This window comes from Chiloscyllium plagiosum, unplaced genomic scaffold (genome assembly GCF_037043375.1).
Source record: "Chiloscyllium plagiosum isolate Xiang-an unplaced genomic scaffold, Cpla_swu_hap1 HiC_scaffold_50, whole genome shotgun sequence".
In the NCBI taxonomy this organism is placed as follows: Eukaryota; Metazoa; Chordata; class Chondrichthyes; order Orectolobiformes; family Hemiscylliidae; genus Chiloscyllium; species Chiloscyllium plagiosum.
This window is the reverse complement of record NW_028270188.1, coordinates 22,564,890-22,580,111: the sequence shown is the minus strand read 5'-3', so window position 1 is coordinate 22,580,111 and position 15,222 is coordinate 22,564,890.

Here is a 15,222-nt window from a genome sequence, read left to right as displayed (position 1 = left end):
GAGGGGTGAGGGGGTGACTGGAGGGTGAGAGAGAGAGGGTGTGTGAGAGAGATCGCGATGTGAGAGAATAGGGGTGTGAGACAGAAGGGGTGTGAGACAGAGCGGGTGGGAGAGAGAGGGGAGAGAGAGAGAGCGGGTGAGAGAGTGAGAGTGGAGGTGAGAGAGAAAGGGAGGTGAGAGAAGGGGGTTGAGAGAGGGGGTGAGAGAGAGATGGCAGTGAGAGAGAGGGGGCGTGAGAGAGAGGGGGCGTGAGAGAGAGGGGGAGTGAGAGAGAGAGGGGGCGTGAGAGAGAGAGGGGGCATGAGTGAGGGTTGTGAGAGAGAACGCGATTGAGAGAGAGGTAGTGAGAGAGAGGCGCTGAGAGGGGGGGCGAGAGAGAGGAGAAGAGAGAGAAGGGTGAGAGAGAGCAGGGTGATAGAGAGAGCCAGGGGGAGAGAGAGGGGTGAGAGAAAGGGGGTTGAGAGAGATGGGATAACAGAAAGAGATGGGAGAGAGAGAGGGTGGGTGAGAGAGAGGGGATAAGAGAGGGGGGTGAGAGAGAGTGAGATGAAGAGAGAGAGGGAATGAGAAAAAGACAGAGAGAGGGTGGGAGAGCGAGTGTGTGTATGAGTGTGTGTGTGTGAGAGAGAGAGAGAGGTGAGAGAGAGGTGTGTGAGAGATTGGGGTGGGAGAGAGAGGGTGACATAGAGAGAGGGGGTTGAGAGAGAGAAGGTGAGGGGGGAGAGAAAGGGAAAGGGGATGAGAGAGAGAGGGTTAAGAGAGAGAGGGGTGAGAGAGTGAATGGTGAGACAGTCAGGGGTTTGAGAGAGGGCGTGGTGAGAGACGGTGTGTTGAGAGAGGGGGGCGAGCGAGGGGGGCGAGAGAGGGGTGCGAGAGAAGGGGGCGAGAGAGGGGAGCCGAGGCAGGGGGGGCGACAGAGGGGAGAGAGAGGGGGAGAGAGGGGGTTGAGAGAGAGGGGGGGTGAGAGAGAGGGGCTGAGAGAGGGGCTGAGAGAGAGGGGAGTGAGAGAGAGGGGCTGAGAGAGAGGGGCTGAGAGAGAGGGGGGTTGGGAGAGAGAGCTGGGTGAGAGTGGATGAGAGGAGGAGTTGGGGGAGGGAGTGGGGGAGAAAGGGAGAGGGATTGGGGAGAGAGGGGTGAAGGGTTTGAGTAGAGGGTGAGAGAGAGGGAGTGTGAGAGAGATTGCGATATGAGAGAGTGGGGGTGGGAGACAGGAGGGGTGTGAGACTGAGTGGGTGTGAGAGAGATCGCGATGTGATAGAGTGGGGGTGTGAGACAGAGGGGGTGGGAGAGAGAGGGGGAGAGAGAGAGCGGGTGAGAGAGTGAGAGTGGAGGTGAGAGAGAAAGGGAGGTGAGGGAAAGGGAGGTGAGAGTAGAGGGGTGAGAGAGGGGTTGAAGAGATAGATGGCAGTGAGAGAGAGAGGGGCGTGAGAGAGAGCGCGCGTGAGAGAGAGCGCGGGTGAGAGAAAGCACGGGTGAGAGAGCGTGCGGGTGAGAGAGAGGTAGTGAGAAAGGGGGCTCAGAGAGAGGGTGATGAGAGAGAGGAGAGGAGAGAGAGGGATGAGAGAGAGCAGGGTGATAGAGAGAGCGGGGTGAGAGAGAGGGGTGAGAGAAAGGGGGTTGAGAGAGAGGGGGTAACAGAGAGAGATGGGAGTGAGAGAGAGAGAGGAGGTGGGAGAGAGAGAAAGAGTGATAGAGAGAGGGGGATGAGAGAGAGGGGATGGAGAAAGAGGGAGGAGAGAGGGGATGGGAGAGAGAGAGGGGTTGGGAGAGAGAGAACTCGGTGAGGGGGAAGAGAGAGAGGGGTGAGAGAGGTGTGAGAGGGGGTGACGGGGTGAGAGTGGGGTAGAGAGGGGGAAGGATTGGGGAGAGAGGGGTGAGGGGGCGGAGTGGAGAGTGAGAGAGAGGGGGTGTGAGAGAGATCGCGATGTGAGAGAATGGGGGTGTGAGACAGAGCGGGTGGGAGAGAGATAGAGGGGAGAGAGAGAGCAGGTGAGAGAGTGAGAGTGCAGGTGAGAGATGGGGTTGAGAGAGGGGTGAGAGAGAAATGGCAGTGAGAGAGGGAGGGGGCGTGAGAGAGAGCGAGGGGGTGTGAGAGAGAGAGGGGGCGCGAGAGACAGAGGGGTGGTGTGAGAGAGAGAGAGGGGGCGTGAGAGAGAGACGGGGCATGAGAGAGAGAGGGGGCGTGAGAGAGGGGTGTGAGAGAGAGTGCGGTTGAGAGAGTGGTAGTGAGAGAGAGGGGGTGAGAGAGAGGAGAGGAGAGAGAAGAGTGAGAGAGAGCAGGGTGAGAGAGAGGGATGAGAGAAAGGGGGTTGAGAGAGGGGTTAACAGAAAGGGATGGGAGTGAGAGTGTGAGTGAGAGAGAGTGGATGAGAGAGGGGGTGAGAGAGAGAGTGAGAAGCAGAGAGAGGGAATGAGAAAAAGACAGAGAGAGGGTGGGAGAGAGGGAGGGGGTGAGACAACGAGGGTGTGTGTGAGTGTGTGTGTGTGAGAGAGAGAGGTGTGAGAGAGATTGAGGTGGGAGAGAAAGGGTGACTTAGAGAGAGGGGGTTGAGAGAGAGGGTGAGGGGGTGAGAGAAGGAGAGAGGGGTTGAGAGAAGGAGAAAGGGGGTGAGAGAGAGGGTGTTGACAGAGAGAGGGTTAAGAGAGAGAAGGGTGAGAGAGTGAGGGGTGAGACAGTGCGGGGGTTGAGAGAGGCCGTGGTGAGAGAAAGAGCGGTGTGAGAGAGAGGGGTTGAGAGAGAGGGTGAGAGAGAGAGGGGTTAGAGAGAGAAGGGGCAGTGAGGGGGGGGGTTGAGAGAGGGGGGTTGAGAGAGGGAGCGTTGAGAGAGGGGTGGTTGAGAGATTGGGGGTTGACAGACGGGGGGTTGAGAGACGGGGGGTTGAGAGAGGGGGGTTGAGAGGATGGGACTGGGAGAGATTGGGGTGAGAGAGAGAGGGTGAGAGAGAGGTGTTGAGAGGGAGAGGGGTTGAGAGAGAGAGGGGTTGGGGCTGAGAGAAAGGGGTTGAGAGAGAGTGGGAGAGAGTGAGAGACGGGTTGAGATAGAGGGGATTGAGAGAGAGGGGTTCAGAGCGTGAGCGGGTGGCAGAGAGATGGGGTTGGGAGAGAGAGTGGGTGATAGAGAGGAAGAGAGAGAAGTGTGAGAGAGAGGGGGGTTGGGAGAGAGAGGGTGAGAGAGACAGAGGGGGTGGGAGAGAGGGGGTGGGTGAGGGAGTGGGGTGAGTGAGAGAGGGCGATGTGAGGGGGGTGAGAGAGAAAGGGGTAGAGACAAAGGGGGAAAGACAAAGTGGAGAGAGTGGGTCAGAGAAAGAGTGGAGGTGAGTTAGAGAGGGGCTGGGAGAGAGGGCGTGGGAGAGAGAGGGGTTGAGAGTGATGGGGTGAGAGTGAGATGGGACGAGAGAGATGGAGTGAGAAGGAGAGAGAGGGGACGAGAAAGAGACAGAGAGAGGAAAGGGGCAAGAGAGGTGTGTGTGAGAGAGAGTGCGGGTGAGGAGGTAAGAGAGAGTGGAGGCTTGAGAGAGAGAGAGAGGAGTGAGATGGGGTGGGTGAGGGGTGAGAGAGAGGGGTGTGAGAGAGGGGTGTGAGAGAGAGAAGGGGGTGAGAGAGAGGGATTGAGAAAGAGAGAGAGGTGTGTGTGTGAGAGCGAGGGTGTGTGAGAGAGAGGGGGCGCGAGAGACAGAGGGGTGGCGTGAGCGAGAGAGAGGGGGCGTGAGAGAGAGACGGGGCATGAGAGAGAGAGGGGGCGTGAGAGACGGGTGTGAGAGAGAGTGCGGTTGAGAGAGTGGTAGTGAGAGAGAGGGGGTGAGAGAGAGGAGAGGAGAGAGAAGAGTGAGAGAGAGCAGGGTGATAGAGAGCGGGGGAGAGAGAGGGATGAGAGAAAGGGGGTTGAGAGAGGGGGGTAACAGAAAGGGATGGGAGAGAGAGTGTGAGTGAGAGAGAGGGGATGAGAGAGGGGGTGAGAGAGAGAGAGTGAGAAGCAGAGAGAGGGAATGAGAAAAAGACAGAGAGAGGGTGGGAGAGAGGGAGGGGGTGAGACAGCGAGGGTGTGTGTGAGTGTGTGTGTGTGTGTGAGAGAGAGAGGTGTGAGAGAGATTGGGGTGGGAGAGAAAGGGTGACTTAGAGAGAGGGGGTTGAGAGAGAGGGTGAGGGGGTGAGAGAAGGAGAGAAGGGGTGAGAGAAGGAGAAAGGGGGTGAGAGAGAGGTTGTTGAGAGAGAGAGGGTTAAGAGAGAGATGGGTGAGAGAGTGAGGGGTGAGACAGTGGGGGGTTGAGAGAGGCCGTGGTGAGAGAAAGAGCGGTGTGAGAGAGAGGGGTTGAGAGAGAGGGTGAGAGAGAGGGGGGTTGATAGATTGGGGGTTGAGAGACGGGGGGCTTGAGAGACGGGGGGTTGAGAGAGGGGGCTCAGAGAGGGGGGAGTGGGAGAGATGGGGGTGGGAGAGAGAGGGTGAGAGAGAGAGAGAGGGGTTAGAGAGAGAGGGGGAGAAAGAGGGAGTGGGAGAGAGGGAGGAGAGAGAGGTGTTGAGAGGGAGAGGGGTTGAGAGAGAGGGGTTGGGGCTGAGAGAAAGGGGTTGAGAGAGAGTGGCGAGAGTGAGAGAGGGGTTGAGAGAGAAGGGGGTTGAGAGAGAGGGGCTAAGAGAGTGGGAGAGAGTGAGAGACGGGTTGAGATAGAGGGGATTGAGAGAGAGGGGTTCAGAGCGTGAGCGGGTGGCAGAGAGATGGGGTTGGGAGAGAGAGTGGGTGATAGAGAGGAAGAGAGAGAAGGTTGAGAGAGAGAGGGGGGTGGGAGAGAGAGGGTGAGAGAGACAGAGGGGGTGGGAGAGAGGGGGGTGGGTGAGGGAGTGGGGTAGTGAGAGAGGGCGATGTGAGGCGGGTGAGAGAGAAAGGGGTAGAGACAAAGGGGGAAAGACAAAGGGGAGAGAGTGGGTCAGAGAAAGAGTGGAGGTGAGTCAGAGAGGGGCTGGGAGAGAGGGCGTGGGAGAGAGAGGGGTTGAGAGTGATGGGGTGAGAGTGAGATGGGACGAGAGAGAGGGAGTGAGAAGGAGAGAGAGGGGTTGAGAGAGAGATGAGAAAGAGACAGAGAGAGGAAGGGGGCGAGAGAGGGGGGTGTGAGAGAGAGTGCGGTGAGGAGGTAAGAGAGAGTGGAGGCTTGAGAGAGAGAGGAGTGAGATGGGGTGGGTGAGGGGTGAGAGAGAGGGGTGTGAGAGAGGGGTGTGAGAGAGAGAGAAGGGGGTGAGAGAGAGGGATTGAGAAAGAGAGAGAGGTGTGTGTGTGTGGGAGAGAGGGGTGAGAGAGAGAAGGGGGTGAGAGAGAGGGGGTATGAGAGAGAGGAGATTTGAGAGAGAGGGTTGAGAAAGAACGCGAGTAAGGGGGTAAGAAAAAGGTGTAAGAGAGAGGGGGAGAGAGAAGGGGTGAGAGAGCGAAGGGCTGACAAAGGGATAGAAGGGTGAGAAAGAGGGAGAGCAAGGGTTGAGAGAGGGGGTTTAGAGAGATAGGGGGCTTGAGAGAGCGAGAGAGCGGGTGAGAGAGAGAGAGGAGGATGAGGGGGTGAGAGAGAGAGGGTGAGAGAGAGGGGGAGAGATAGAGAAGGAGTGAGAGAGAGGGGACAGCGAGAGAAAGGGTTGAGAGACATGGGACGAGAGAGGGATCGAAATCGGTGAGAGAGGGGGTAAGATAGTGATTGAGGGGTTGAGAGAGAGAGACACAGAGGGAGAGAACGTGTGAACGGATGAGAGAGTTAGAGGGGTGTGAGGGTGAGGTTGTGAGAGAGTGGGCGCTAGAGAGAGAGAGCGAGAGCAAGGAGGAGGGAGGAAGAAAGGGGTCAAAACAGAGAGAGAAATGGGGCGAACGAGAGAAAGAGCGCGTGAGAGAGGGGATATGCAGAGGAGATAGAGGGGTGTGAGGGAGTTGTGAGAGAGAGGTGTGTGAGAGAGAGCTAGGTGAGAGGGTGTGAGGGGACTGAGAGAGAGATGGGTGAGAGAGAGAGTGGGGGTGAAAGAGTGAGGTTGGTGAGAGAGGGGGATGAGAGAGAGAGAGGAGGGTGAGAGAGGGAGAGAGAGAGAGAGAGAGAATGAGGGGAGTGAGAGTGAGAGGGGTGAGAAGGAGAGAGAGGGGATGAGAAAGAAATAGAGAGAGGGTGGGAGAGAGCGAGGGGGTGTGGGAGCGAGGGTGTGTGTGAGTGTGTGATAGAGAGAGTGAGAGAGGGAGGTGAGAGAGAGGGGATGTGAGAGACATTGGGGTAGGAGGGAGAGGGGGAGACAGAGACAGGGTGAGGGGGTGAGAGAAGGAGTGAGGGAGGGAGAGAGTGAGGGGTGTTGAGAGATTGGTGTGGTGAGAGAGAGGGGGTGAGACAGAGCGTGTGAGAGAGAGAGGGTGAGAGAGAGAGAGAGGTTGAGAGAGAAGTATTGAGAGAGAGAAGATGGGTGAGAAAGAGAAGGGGTGAGAGAGGGGGGTGAGAGAGACAGGGTTTGAGAGAGAGAGGGGTTGGGAGAGAGGGGTTGGGGGTTGAGAGCGAGGGGTGTGAGAGAGGGTTCGAGAGAGAGGGTTCGAAAGAGAGGGAGATAGAGAGAGGGTTTGAGAGAGAGGGGTTGGGAAAGAGATGGGGATGGGATACAGAGGGTTGAGAGAGAGAAGAGTGAGAGGGAGAGGGGGTGAGAGGGAGAGAGTGGTAGGAGAGAGAGTGAGAAAGAGAGAGAGAGGGATGAGAAAGAGAAAGAGAGAGGATGGGAGAGAGGGACGGGGTGAGGGAGCGAGGGTGTGTGTAAGTGTGTGTGAGAGAGAGAGTGAGAGGGGGAGGTCAGGGGGGGATGTGAGAGACATTGGGAGAAAGAGAGGTGGAGACGGAGAGAGAGAGGGTGACGGGGTGAGAGAGGGAGTGAGGGAGGTAGAGAGTGAGGGGTGTTGAGAGATGGGGGTCGAAAGGGGGGTGCGAGAGAGAGGGTGTGAGACAGAGAGTGAGAGAGAGAGGGTGAGACAGGGGGAGACAGAGAAAGGGGGGTTGAGAGAGAGGGGTTGAGAGAGAGATGGGTTTAGAGAGAGAGGGGTTGGGGGTCAGAGCGAGGAGTGTGAGAGAGTGTTCGAGAGAAAGGGTTCGAGAGAGAGGGAGATAGAGAGAGGGGTTGATAGCGAGGGGGTGGGAGAGAGATGGGGATGGGAGAGAGAGGGGTGAGGGAGAGAGAGGGGTAGAGAGAGAGAGAAGGGTGAGAGAGAGTGAGGTGAGAATGAGTGGAGGTGAGACAGAGAGGGGCTGGGAGAGAGGGCGTGGGAGGGAGAGGGGTTGAGAGAGAGACGGTGAGAGAGAGTGGGTTCGATAGAGAGGGGGAGAGAGAGGGGGTAGAGAGAGAGAGACGGGCTGGAAGAGAGATGGGGATGGGAGAGAGAGGGGTGAGAGAGAGAAGGGGATGGGAGAGAGAGGGGTGAGAGAGAGGGGTGCGAGAAAGAGGTGAGAGAGACTAGGGCATGAGAGAGAGATGGTGAGAGTGAGATGGGATAAGAGAGAGAGGAAGTGAGAAGGAGAGAGGGGAATAAGAAAGAGACAGAGAAAGGGTGGGAGAGAGGAAGGGAGTGAGAGAGCGAGAAGTGTAAGAGAGAGGGGGGGTGTGAGATACCGGGTGAGGGCGTAAGAGAGAGTAGGTTTGAGAGATAGAGAGGGGTGAGAGATAGAGCGGGTGAGGGGGCGAGGGGGAGGTGAGAGAGGCGGTTGAGAGAGAGAGAAGGGGTGAGAGAGAGAGGGCTGAGAAAGAGAGAGAGAGGGATGAGAGAGAGAGGGTGAGAGAGAGGGATGAGGGAGGTGAGAGAGAGAGGATGACATGAGAGGGTGTGAAAGAGAGAAGAGGATGAGAGAGAGGTTGAGAAAGAGTGGGGTGAGAGAGAGAGAGCGGGTGAGTGAGAGAGAGGGGGGGATGTGAGTGGGGTGTGAGAGAGAAAGGGGGAGAGACAAACGGAGAGAGACAAAGGCGGAGAGAGAGTTGGTCAGAGAAAGAGTGGAGGTGAGACAGAGAGGGGGTGGGAGAGAAAATGTGGGAGAGAGAGAGGTTGGGAGAGAGAGGGTGAGAGAGCGATGATGTGAGAGTGAGAGGCAGTGAGAAAGAAAGAGGGGAAATGAGAAAGAGAAAGAGAGAGGGTGGGAGAGAGGGAGGGAGTGAGAGAGAGAGGATAAGAGAGGGGGGTGTGAGAGAGACTGCGAGTGAGGGTGTAAGAGGGAGAGGAGGTTTGAGTGAGAGAGGGGTGAGAGAGCAGGTGAGGGGGTGGGGGAGTGAGTGAGAGAGAAGGGGTGAGAGAGAGGGACTGAGAAAGAGAGAGTGGTGAGGAGGGGGTAAGAGGGAGGGGAATTGGAGAGAGCGAGAGAGCGGGTGAGAGAGAGGGGATGAGGGGATGTGAGAGAGAGAGGGTGAGATGAGAGGGTGTGAGAGAGGCGATGGTGAGAGAGAGGGTTGAGAGAGAGGGGTTGAGAGAGAGGGGGTGAGGGAGGGAGGGGTGAGAAAGGGAGATAGGCGTGAGAAAGGGAGAGAGGCGTGAGAGAGGGAGAGGGGGTGAGATAGAGAGAGGGGAGAGAGAGAGCTGAGAAAGAGATTGGAGGAGAGAGAGAGAATGTGAGAGGGGTAAGAGAGGGGGTGTAGGAGAGGGGGTGGGAGAGAGAGAGAGCGGGGATGAGAGAGGGGAGGGTGAGAGAGAGGGGGGCTGAGAGAGAGATCGGAGTGAGAGAGAGGGGAGTGAGAGAGAGAGAGGGTGAGATGAGAGGTTGTGAGAGAGGGGTTGAGAGAGAGGGGTGACAAAGTGGCTGAGAGACAGAAGGGTGAGAAATGGAAAGGGGGTGAGAAAGGGTGAAAGGGGTGAGAAAGAGAGAGGGGGAGAGAGAGGGCTGAGAAAGAGAGAGGGGGAGAAAGAGAGGTGGTCAGAGAAAAGAGTAGATGTGAGGTGGTTGAAAGAGGGGCTGTGGGAGAGGGGGTGGGAGAGAGAGATTGGGGCGAGAGAGAGGTTGGTGAGAGAGCGGAGATGAGAGAATGGATGGTGAGAGACGGGGGCTGAGAGAGAAAGATGGGACTGAGAGAGATGGGGTGGGGTGGGAGAGAGAGAGGGTTGAGACAGTGAGGGTGACAGTGACAAGGGGTGAGAGAGAGGGAGTTATAAGGAGGGAGAGGGGATGAGAAAGAGACAGAGAGAGGGTGGGAGAGAGGTGCGAGGGAGCGAGGGTGTGTGTGAGTGTGTGTGAGAGAGTGAGAGAGAGGGGACGTAAGAGAGAGAGGGGAATAAGAATAAGAGAGATTGGGGTAGGAGGGAGAGGGGGTGACAGAGAGAGCGAGAGGGGGTGAGAGATGGAGTGAGGTGGGAGAGAGTGAACGGGTTGAGAGATGGGGTTGAGAGAGGGGTGTGAGAGAGAGAGGGATTGAGAGAGGGGTGTGAGAGAGAGGGGTTGAGAGAGGAGGGTGTGAGAGAGAGGTTCTGAGACAGAGGGGGCGAGAGAGAGAAGAGCGTGAGAGAGAAGGGGTGAGAGAGAAGGGGTGAGAGACAGGGGGTGAGAGAGAGGGGTTGAGAGAGAGAGGGGTTGAGAGAGAGGGGATGAGAGAGAGGGCTTGAGAGAGATGGAGATGGGAGAGAGGGGTGAGAGAGAGAGAAGGGTGAGAGAGAGAGAGGGTGAGAGAGGGGTGAGAGGAAGAGGGGTTGAGAGAGAGAGGGGGTGAGAGAGAGGGGGTGGGAGAGAGAGAGGGGTTCGAGGGAGAGTGGAGTGAGAGAGAGAGAGAGAGTGGGGTGAGAGAGACAGCGGGTGAGTGAGAGAGAGGGATGAGAGAGAGAGAGGGCGATGTGAAGAATTGTGAGAGAAAATGGGAGAGACAAAGGGAGAGAGACAAAGGGGAAGTGAGAGTGGGTCAGAGAAAGAGTGGAGGTGAGACAGAAAGAGGCTGGGAGAGAGGGGAGAGAGAGGGGTTGAGAGAGCGAGACGGTGAGAGTGAGATGGGGTGAGAGAGACAGTGAGTGGGAGAGACGGAGGGAGTGAGAGAGAGAAGAGTAAGAGAGAGAGGAGGTTTGAGAGCGAGAGTGAGCAGGTGAGAGAGTGGATGAGGGGAGTGAGAGAAAGCAAGAGGGATGAGAGAGAGGGGGTAAGAGAGAGAAGTAGATTGAGAGAGCGAGAGAGCAGGTGAGAGAGAGAGGGTAAGATGAGAGGGTGAGGGAAAGAGAAGGGGTGAGAGAGAGGGTGAGAGAAAGAATGGGGTGAGAGACAGAGCACGGGTGAGTGAGAGAGAGAGGTGTGAGAGAGGGGGGATGATGTGAGGGGGTGAGATAGAAAGGGGAGAGACAAAGTGGGAGAGACAAAGGGGGAGAGAAAGAGTGGAAGTGAGAGAGAGAGGGAGAGGGAAAGATTGCATGGGAGAGAGAGGGGGTTGAGAGAGAGGGTGAGAGTAAGATGGGATGAGAGTGAGAGGGAGTGAGAAAGAGAGACGGGGAAGAAAAAGAGACAGAGAGTAGGTGGGAGAGAGGGAGTGAGTGAGAGAGAGAGGGGGTGTGCGAGAGAGTGCGAGTGAGGGGGTAAGAGGGAGTGGAGGTTTGAGATAGAGAGAGGGGCTGAGAGAGAGAGCGGGTGAGGGGGTGATGGGTGTGAGAGTGCGGCTGAGAAAGACAGAGAGGGTGTGAGAGAGAGAGGGATGAGAGAGAGGGGTGTAAGAGAGAGCGGATTTGAGAGAGCAAGAGAGAGCGGGTGAGAGAAAGAGCGGATAAGGGAGTGTGAGAGAGAGAGGGTGAGATGAGAGAAGGGGATGACAGAGGCAGGGTAAGAGAGAGGGGTTGAGAGAGGGGGTGAGAGAGTGGGTGTGAGAGAGTGGGTGTGAGAGAGTGGGGGTGAGAGAAAGGGGGTGTGAGAGAGGGTGGAGTGAGAGAGAGGTTGTGAGAAAGAAAGAGACGGGGTGGGAGAGAAATGGGGGGTGATAGAGAGAGATAAGGGTGACAGAGAGAGAGTGAGAGAGAGGGGGTGAGAGGGAGAGTGGGTGAGAGAGGGGCGTGGGGGTGAGAGATGGGGGTGGCCGAGGGGGGGGGGTGGGAGAGAGAGTGGAGTGAGAGAGAGTGGGGTGAGAGAGAAGGGGATGAGAGAGAGAGGAGTGTGAGAGAGGGGGTGAGATAGAGGAGGGTGAGAGAGAGGGTGTGAGAGAGAGAGGGTGTGAGAGAGAATGGGGGTGAGAGAGAGTGGGGGTGAGAGAGAGTGGGGGTGAGAGAGAGTGGGGGTGAGAGCGAGTAGGGGTGAGAGAGAGTGTGGGTGAGAGAGAGTGGGGATGAGAGAGAATGGGGGTGAGAGAGAGTGGGGGTGAGAGAGTTTGGGGGTGAGAGACACGGGGTAAGAGAGAGGGGGGGGTGAAAGAGAGGGGAGTGAGACGGGGGGTGAGAGTGGACGGCACGGTGGCACAGTGGTGAGCACTGCTGCCTCACAGCGCCAGAGACCCGGGTTCAATTCCCGCCTCAGGGGAACGTGTGGAGTTTGCACGTTCTCCCCGTGTCTGCGTGGGTTTCCTCCGGGTGCTCCGGTTTCCTCCCATAGTCCAAAGATGTGCAGGTCTGGTGAATTGGCCATGCTAAATTGCCCGTAGTGTTAGGTATGGGGTAAATGTAGGGGTATGGGTGGGTTGCGCTTCGGCCGGTCGGTGTGGACTTGTTGGGCCGAAGGGCCTGTTTCCACACTGTAATGTAATGTAATGTAATCTAATCTAAAGAGTTGCCAGTCCTGCCCCTCCCTCAGCTGTGTTTCTGTGATAACTATAATCTCCCAGTCTGATGTTCCAGTCCATGTCCTGAGTTCAACTTCCTTCGCTGTCAGGCCCCTGGCATTGAAATACATGTAGTTTAATAACCAGTTTTCCCCCATTCCCTGCTGTGTTCTTGCCTGCCTTGTCTTTTGAAATCGCTCTCTTTAACTTGTGCACCAGCCTCTACCTTGTTTCCGGCCTTAAGGTCCAACACCTTGCCAGACTAGGTTATATCCTCTCAAGCAGCTCTCGCAATTCACCCCACCAGGATATGGGTCCCTCTCCTGCTCCCAGTTGAGATGCCTTTCCCACCCTGTCTCCCTGTGCTGACACCTTCAGGGATCTATGTACTTGTCCACCAAGGTCCCTGTATTCCTCAGTACTCCGCAAGGACCTACCGTTCATTATGTCTGTCCTTCACTTGTCGTACCTCCCCCAGAGTATTACCTCACTTCAATCAGAACTAAACTCTTCTTAGATTATCATCCGATCGACATCGGACTGCAGACGGAGACCATCCTCCTCACTGTGAACAACACCCTTACCTTTCATGTCATCTGCAAACCTACTCTTTATACCTTCTGCTTTCACATCCGAGTTATTAATGTTCAATGGTTCCTGCACAGATCTCTGTGGTACACCCGCTGGTGAAAGTATTCTATCCACCAATGTTGCATCCAATTTGCCAACTTGCCTTGGAGCCCAGTCCTTTTGGACCAGCCTTCCATGTTGGATCTTGTTTTAGGACTTATTCAAGTCCATGTAAACCACATCATCTGCACAGCCCTCATCAATATACTTAAGCACCATTTTAAAAAAAACTGAACTGAATTCCTCAGACAGTATCTTCCTCCGTGATGACTAAGCCGAGTTGATCCTTACCTTTGCAAGTGTTGATTCATCCTCCAAATGTTTCCAATAATTTCCCTCCCACTGCTGTCAGACTATCTGCTCTGTAATTACCTGGCCTATCTCTGCTGCCCTTCTTAGACAAAGGAACCACATTAGCGATTCTGCAGTCATTCATCGTGTCATTAAACCCTGACAATGATTCCCCTTCCCACTGCCCTCCCCCTGCTAGCAGACACTTTACAATCCCTTCAAAACGTACTCCTAAAACACTCTCTCATTTCAGGATTTTAAGTACTTTGTTGAAATCTTCTCAGCCTGATAATCTAATATGATCCATTTTGTCCTGAGTGAGGGACCGGTGGGGATTTCTTGCTGAAGTTTGGTCTGCTTCAGTGGAATGACCTTTTGAGTGTTTTAAACTGTTCCTTCGAATGTTTTCCACTGTTCATTTACAGACACCTGTTTCAGTCTGTTCAGCCTGTTTACCTTGGTCAGTTATCTCAAACTCATGTAATTGTCTATTTTTGTTTCTAGTTGCAGTTTGTCCTTTCTGTGATTCACTTTAAAACTTTATATTTCTTAAAACTGCACTTTATCACAATTTCCCAGAGGATCTCTCCAAGTGACGTTACTCATTCACGAAGTGTCATTACACAACTGTCGATCTGAGACAGTTATGTCTCTAGCCAGTTGCACAATGTGTTATTCAAAGAAACACTGAAAAAAAATCCCCGAACTCCTCTTCCAATATCACTCTTGTCAGTGTGATTGTCCCAGATTATGCGAATATTGACGTTTCACTAAATTTTCACAGTGCCTTTATTAAAAATTCCATTGAATTCCTGCTTATTGCAGTGATGGGCAATGAAATGCTGTTTAGTGGTCTAAGACTGTTCTGCTGCTTGTGTCCCTGGCAAGAAATAGCCAGAATTTACATTCAGACTGACTCTACTTCATGATCTGAGACCAAATGCTTTCTCTGTAAGGCCTTTGTTATCCATTATTGTTAGCGTTGCCCATTTTGCATGAGTTTTCACAAGGTTGTGAACCATTGAATATTTATGTTCCACCTTTTGTTCACCCTGTAACCACAATTCCCTAGTGATAAATCTCTTTTATCTCTGTGTCACAACTCCATCTACCTTGATGCAGGGACCTTGTCCATTAAAATAAAACATAATTTACTCTTTCCCACAATTTCCTGTCACGAATCGATTTGCTGATGTACAGTTTTAGTTAAACTTTGTCCCATTTGTTCCTTTCTGTTGTCTTCGGTCACATTCCCATGCTGCTCTGATGCTTCACCTTTTCTCTTTGGATTTGGAGAGCTCCTTTCACCTGAACCCTGTCCCTGCGTCCTCTCTGTCAGTTTAAAGCCCTGTCAATAAACCTACCGACGTTATTCGCCAGCACACTGGTCGCAGCACGATTCCAGTGGAACAATCTGAATGGATTTTTAAAAAAATCAGGTATGGGCTGTGGATGTCTCTGGCTGACTAGCCTTTATTGCTCATCCCTTGCTGCCCTTGAGCTAAGCAGCTGGCTCGCCCATTTCAGAGGGCAATTGAGAGGCAAACACTTTGCTGTGGGTATGTCCTGCAGACCACGTGAGAGTGAACTGTTGTCTTTCTCTGAAGGTCAAGTGTTTAGATTTTTATCAATACTTATTTATGGATTGTTAATTCCAATTTTTAAAAAGTATATTCATTTAAAATTCCACCATTTCAAATGGTGGTATTCAAACCTGCCTCCCCTGAACATTAGCTGAGGTTTGGGATACATGCTCCAGCAATAATACCACTGGGTCATCACTTCACCTGCTCATTGGTTGTTCATTCCTGACCAGTTATACCAGTGCAAGATGAAGCAACATCCGTTCTTCCGACACAATTGTGCGATCCTGCCATCTTCCTGCACTCTCGTGCTATCACTCAGTCTCTCTCCATGTGGTATCCTTCACTGTGAGGGTCTAATTGCTGCCTCTGTCAGCGCCTCTCACTTTTGCATCTACTGAAGATCCAGAGCCAACAGAATTCTCCAATCGAGAGTAACGCAGCAGCACTAACTATAGATGGAGACTGGGATTTTCCAGATCTCTGTGGAACTCAGTGCCCTTCTCCACATGTAACCCTGACTGCATCAGTCTAATTTCCATTCTGTCTATCTTTCTATCTCCTGTAGGTACTCAGGAAGTTCCTGACTCAATAGACTTCCCAACTGCTGTGTGTATCGTCCATCACCTCATTGCAGATGGTCGGTCAGCCAGAGAGACAAAGTGCAGGGAGATCTGGAGCCTTCAATAAATCCTGCAGTGAGGTAAGATCACTCACAGTGTACAGAGCAGAGGGCAATGAGAGGGCTCCAAACATCGGCTAACAAGACATGACATGGATATAGTGCTGGAGGGGGAGCACAGTACAGACATACCCAGGCTCAGTCACTGCCCCGACTGTAAGTTTTGTTGTACTAAGTCGGAACCGAGGGTGTCACAGTTATCAATCCAGGCCTGTGCTGTCTTAGCGAGCATCAGTACAACAGAGGGGAAAGCAGGCTTCCCATGAGTGGGTCGTAATGCTGACTGGGTACGTCCTGTACTGTGCTGTCCCTCCAACACTGTACCTATGTCACGTCTTATGGACCTAATATCT